The following is a 6,000-nucleotide window of genomic DNA, read 5'->3' on the forward strand; positions in this document are numbered from 1 at the left end:
CTCAATACATGTAAGATTTATATTGGTTTGATTTGGAAGGGCAAGACAACTCAAAGGGAGAGGGGCAGCTTCCAGGTCATAGGTAAATTTAAGCATATTCTGCTTGGCGATTGGTTGAAAGAGTTACTCTCAGTATTATTATCAGTAGAAAGGAATGTCTGGGTTATGATAAGGGGTTGTGGAGACCAAGGTTTTATCATGCTGATGAAGCCTTCAAGTAGCAGGCTTTCCAGAGAATAGACTACAAAGGTTTCTTGTCAGACCTTAGGTTTGTGTTGATATTAACGCTGGAGGGGTACAATGAGGCATGTCTGGTCCCCACTTCACGTCATGGCCTGAACAGTCTTTCAGGTTAAATTTTAGAGGGCCCTGGGGTGTGAGGAAGATGTTGAGTTTTATTTTTGGTTTACAGTTTTACAGACACTGGGCTATATTTCCAGTTTTGCATAGAGGAGGGCACCACAAGAGCAAGCACTGTGTTCAGTGCACAGACTGGAATCTTTGCTTCACTACTTGCTCGCTTTGTGATTCTAGGCAAATTGCTTGACCTCTCTGTGCCTAAGTTTTCTCATCTGTAAAATGGGGGGTGATAATCACAGTACCCCTTCCTCCTAGGATTCTTATGAAAATTAAATGAGTTGCTATTCATGTAGAATTCAGAAGCAAGTGCTACTTAAGTGTGTGAAAGGAAAATACATTTTAGGACCCCCAAATCACTAAGCCAAAGGGAAAACCCGAGCTGGGAATGGCTTAGAGCAAACCTGCCTCTCGTTCTATCCCTAAAAAAGATATCTGCTAAGGTAAAACAAGCTACATACCTTCCTTACAAGCAAATTTCCTGTGGACAAAGGACAGACAGAACTCAAAGTCATCCCTCTGCTCATGGAGGTAAATGCATAGCTGATTGTTTCCTTTGGAAAGGCTAATCAGGAATTCAAAAGATTGCAACCATTTGTCTCTTACCAACCCGTGACCTGGAATCCCTCTCCTCGCTTGAAGTTGTCCCGCCTTTCCAGACAGAACCAAAGTACATGTTACATATATTGATTGATGTCTCATATCTCCCTAAAATGTATAAAACCCAGATATGCCCCAACCACCTTGGGCACCTGTCGTCAGGACCTCCTGAGGCTGTGTCATGGGTATGCATCCTTAACTCCAGCAAAATAAACTTCCTAAATTGACTGAGACCTGTCTCAGATATTTGGAGTTCACAAGTCTTTGTGAAATCAATCAATCAATCAATATTAATTGCTATGTTGGGGCAGACCAGAATGAGACCATGGATAATGTATTAGGCTGTTCTTGCGTTGCTATAAAGATGTGTCTGGGATGGAAATTTATAAGAGAGGTTTAACTGGCTCGCCATGGCTCTGCAGGCTGTACAGAAAACAGTGTCAGCATCTGCTCGGCTTCAGGAGGCCTCAGGGAGCTTTTATTCATGGCAGAAGGTGAAGCGGGGGCAGCCATATCACATAGAGAAAGCAGGACCGAGAGAGAGAGAGAGAGAGAGAGAGAGAAAGAGAGAGAGAAAGAAAGAGAGAGAGAAATAGAGAGAAAGAGAGAGAGAGAAAGAGAGAAAGAGAAAGAGAGAGAAAGAAGGAGAGAGAGAGACAGAGAGACAGAGAAGGTTCCACACACTTTTAAATGACCAGATCTAGCCGGGAACTCATTATCACAAAAACAGCACCAAGCCATGACCCAAACACCTCCCACCAGGCCTTACCTCCAGCATCAGGGATTACAATTCAACAGGAGATTTGGATGGGACCAAATATCCAAACTCTATCAGACAATTACCTGCGAGCACAAATTATCTATATTGCTGGCACCTACTATTTAAAAATAGTAATAAGAGCTGCTGCTTTCATATCTGATTGCATCCTAAAAATTAACTAGAAAGTGGGCATTATTTCCATTTTTTATTGAGTAAACAGCCTCAGAGGTTAACAGGCTCAGTCGCACATTAGGTGATAGAGCTAGGTTCCAAATTCATGCCTGTCCCACTGCCAAGCCCAATACCTTTCCCTCAAGGACACTTTTTCTTTTTTTATCCCCATAAGGAAGTTTGGTTTAGAGGCAACCCAGTACATCCCCATGACTTACTGATTGGGAAGTGGCTCATAAACCACTTACATCACACAATTCATATCATATCCAAACTGTATGTTCAGAATTAATTAGTATTTATTATAAAAGTTAAACTGATATGCAACATTTGTTTTTAAAGATAAAACAATATTAATAGCAAGTCTCTTTCCTTCTTCACCTCTTCTATCCCCAGTAGTTCCTAAAGTCTTAGGAAATATAAAAAATGATCTGTTCATTTGTAAACATATTTTTTTAAAAATAGTATTTAGAAATGAGATTATGCACCATTTGGTATCTTCTTTGGGTTATTTAACATTTATCTAAGCTGTTTTAAATCCAAGCACTCGTTCTTAGAATCATCTATACTTATTGGGATGTTTTGAAAGTCTACTGATGGCGCTTACAGCTCAGGGTCACATCCTGTATGTATAACCAGAGCCTGTGGACTCATTATGCCTCACATTTTCATCTAAGAAAGGTCCTTGTCATATTCTGTGCACACAGATATGTGCACATATCAGATAAATCAGATACCTCCACAGATCAGAGCAGGGTCTGTGGCTAGAATTATAAAATATTTTTTTGTCTATCTGGGCTTTTTCAAAACAAAGGCTTCAATATTCAACGTAGCTCCCAAACTCCCATCTTCACTCCCAGCCCTCTCTTTTGCTATCTCTCTCTCTCACTGTCTCTCATATGCGCACTCGCTCCGTCTCTCTCTCATTCACAAGCTTTCCTTTCTGGAACCCTATGGAAAATTACCATGCATTCTTACTTCTAGCGGAATAGGAACTCTTGCTCAAGAGGAGTGGAACAGTGGTCAGGGCATTACAGCTGACTCATCTTGACCAGAGAAGGTTACTGCTGGAGGCCTCAGAGATTGCCTACTTCCCCCCTCCACTTGACAGCAAGGGAAGCAACGGCCAGAAAGGATCTGGAACTTTCTTTCAATTTCATTGAAGCCCAGAGGTAAAATCAGGATTGTTTGAAGACAAGTAAGGTCAGGTGCATAGGGTTATATGTAGGAGTATAGTTAACAGGTGTCAGAAACTTGGATTTAATTTAGAGGTGCTTAGGACACGCATAATATTTTCCAACTATGCGTGAAATATGGAATTCTGCATTTATTTAAAATATGGGATTGTCCATTAATTCTTTCTCTTGAGAGGATGCTTCTTTCTGAAATGATCTAGGCATTTATAAACATTTTAAAAATACACACACGTGAGATCATACTTTCATAGTGATATAAGCATCATTGCTCATATCCCTAATGAACAGATGGGGAAAAGGAGGTAGAGAGAGAGAGAGAGAGTCAGCAACTCACCACAAGAATCTCCTGGTTGCTTGCCTGGGCTGTCAGCTCCGTTTGGTTGAATTTCTATTCAATATTATTACTGAGCCCTTATACTTAAGAACGTGTTCTTTGGGTTTCCTGCTTATCTCTAAGCTGAAGAATTTTTTTTCTTCTATTTGCTTTTCCAATCTTCAGCTTCCATGACCTTAAAAAAAAAAAAAAAAAGTAGACAAACTGAGCTGGTCTAAAAGCAGCCTGTTTGCAACCTGATATGAGACCTGGAATGCAACCAGATAAACCTTGGTGTAGGGTTCTCTAAACACATTCAACGTTTTTTCCAAGAGGCAATCAGTTTATTTCCATTGAAATGCTTGATGATGAATTAACAGTACATTTCCGAAACTATTGAAAGAGCAGAGGTAAAATGGTAGTTATACATGTCAGAATGGGAAATAGAGAGCTATGGAATTTGTCTTACTTTGAAGCTTAAGCCTCTTTTAATATTCCTTACATTTAGCTACATGTATTTTTAAGGTGGAAATTAGTTAATGGAACATTCTCATAGTCCATACTTTTTATTAAGGTTGATGTTTGATGAACCAGATAATGTCTAATCACTTTCTGCTTTAAAGTTTATAATTCTTGATAAAAGGAAAAGTGGTAATTATGTGAGCCAACCCTGGAAAGTATTTCCATATTGAATTTTGTTTGTTTCAAAGAACCTACTGTACATATGCAAAAAAAAATAGGTATTGTCAATTGTTTTACCAAAGCCATGTTTCCCCTTGTCAGTGTAGACAGAATCAGTTGTCTTTCTGTATGAGAATATCATGGAAAAGCACAGATGTAACAAGGCTTCCTTCCAAACCTAAGTGGTAGAATTATGTGACTTAAATTGTGGAGTCAGGACTAATCTCACAGGCTTTCAAAATGGCTCCCTCTCATCCTCTTTAACCTCCCTTTCCTCTTTCATCTAAGAAGGGAGAGTGAAATAAGTCAATAATCCTGGATTTGTGAGAGTGGAAGGAAATGTATTATGACTTTTAAGTCCATATTTTAATACCTTTGACTAATGAGATATTAATTACAGTGTTAAATAAATCTTGAGAAGATTTCAAAGCAAAGCCTGCACTTTTTTCCTTCCACCGATTTAATATCTAGGGAGTTCCACCCTATGAAGGGCAGTTTCTTCCCATTGGCTATCTTCAACAGTCCAGGCCAAATAGGACATTTGAGTCCTTTCAAAGTGGCCTTCAAGTCCCCTCTTAGCCCTTTTAGATGCTGCCTTGTCAGTTCATGTCCAGCAGCCCTAAGCAGAGTTCAATCAACATCTTCCCTCTCCTCCAAGTCTTTGCAACGCTCCTCTCCTCCTGGCTGTCTGGCATCGCTGCTTAACCCAGAGCCTTAAGGTCTCTCCCACTGCTGGCTTGCTGAGCCACAGTCACAATCATGACCTTCAGAATTTCTCTTGCTGCCTGGGCCCAAACTGCCATCTCCACCAATGTCTTCACCAGCACCACCATCCTTGCCGTCTGTTGCCAATACTCACAAAAGTCAAAGCCTAACACTCACCACTAAATTCTTCATCAGAGCTTCTGCTCTTAGCTCTAGGACAATGGTTCTCACCCAGGGGCCATTTCCTACCCACTCCCCTCAGCCCCAGGGAATATTTGGCAATGTCTGTACACATTTTTTGGTTGTCACAACTTGGGGAGGTGAATGCCACTGGCATCCAGTGAGTCAAAGGCAGGAAAGCTGCTTAAGAATTTATAATACACAGGAGGACCTCCACAACAAAGGCTTATCCAGTCCCAGATGTCAACAGTGCTGAGGTGGAAAAGCTTTGCTCTAGGAGATAGCAGAGGCCTTTATTCTCTTTCTGTACCTTTGGCAAAAAAACAAAGATAGAAGAAAACAAAACACAATCTGTCTTCCAGGCACACACCTGAAACCCTCTGTTCTCTTCCCTACTTCTCAGTTTAGAATTGGAGAGAAAACAGGTGAGATTTTGTAGAACCTGCCTTTTCATTTATGGCATGGGTACTCTCTCATCTTGGCGTAGGCTAGGACAGACAGGCTCCATCTGAACAGAAGAACCCATTTACGCCAGAGGTTCTCAACACTGGCTGCACATCAGATTCATGACATTTAACATTTTTAAAATACTGATATTCAGAATTCAAATGGAATCAGCCTATGATGGGGCCTGTGTGATACCTTTTAAAAACCCTCTGGGCCGGGCATGGTGGCTCACCTCTGTAATCCCTGCACTTTGGGAGGCTGAGGTGGGCGGATCATGTGAGGCCAGGAGTTTGAGACAAACCTGGCCACCATGGCAAAACCCAGATTCTACTAATAATACAAAAATTAGCCAAACATGGTGGCATGCTCCTCTAGTCCCAGCTACTTGGAAGGCTGAGGCACAAGAATTGCTTGAACCCGGAAGGTGGAGGTTGCAGTGAGCCAAGATTGTGCCACTGCACTCTAGCCCGGGCAACAGAGTCAAACTGTGTCTCAAACAAAACAAAACAAAACAAAACTAAACTAAACAAAACTAAACTAAACTAAACACCCTCTAGATTATGCTAACATGCAGCCAGAGCTAATAAACC

At 41.0% G+C, this 6,000-nt stretch overlaps 1 long non-coding RNA gene across 1 annotated transcript in view; it reads left to right on the forward strand.

Annotated features, from left to right (window-relative positions):
* The window catches only part of LOC117065044, a 60,095-nt gene extending 55,961 nt beyond the window's left edge, over nucleotides 1-4,134 (forward strand). The window contains exon 3 of the long non-coding RNA XR_004429805.1: nucleotides 2,873-4,134. This is a non-coding gene — a long non-coding RNA (uncharacterized LOC117065044). The remainder of the gene's footprint in view (nucleotides 1-2,872) is intronic.
* The last annotated feature ends 1,866 nt before the right edge of the window (nucleotides 4,135-6,000 follow it).

Source organism: Trachypithecus francoisi, unplaced genomic scaffold (assembly GCF_009764315.1).
Source record: "Trachypithecus francoisi isolate TF-2019V2 unplaced genomic scaffold, Tfra_2.0 Lachesis_group2, whole genome shotgun sequence".
Classification (NCBI taxonomy): Eukaryota; Metazoa; Chordata; class Mammalia; order Primates; family Cercopithecidae; genus Trachypithecus; species Trachypithecus francoisi.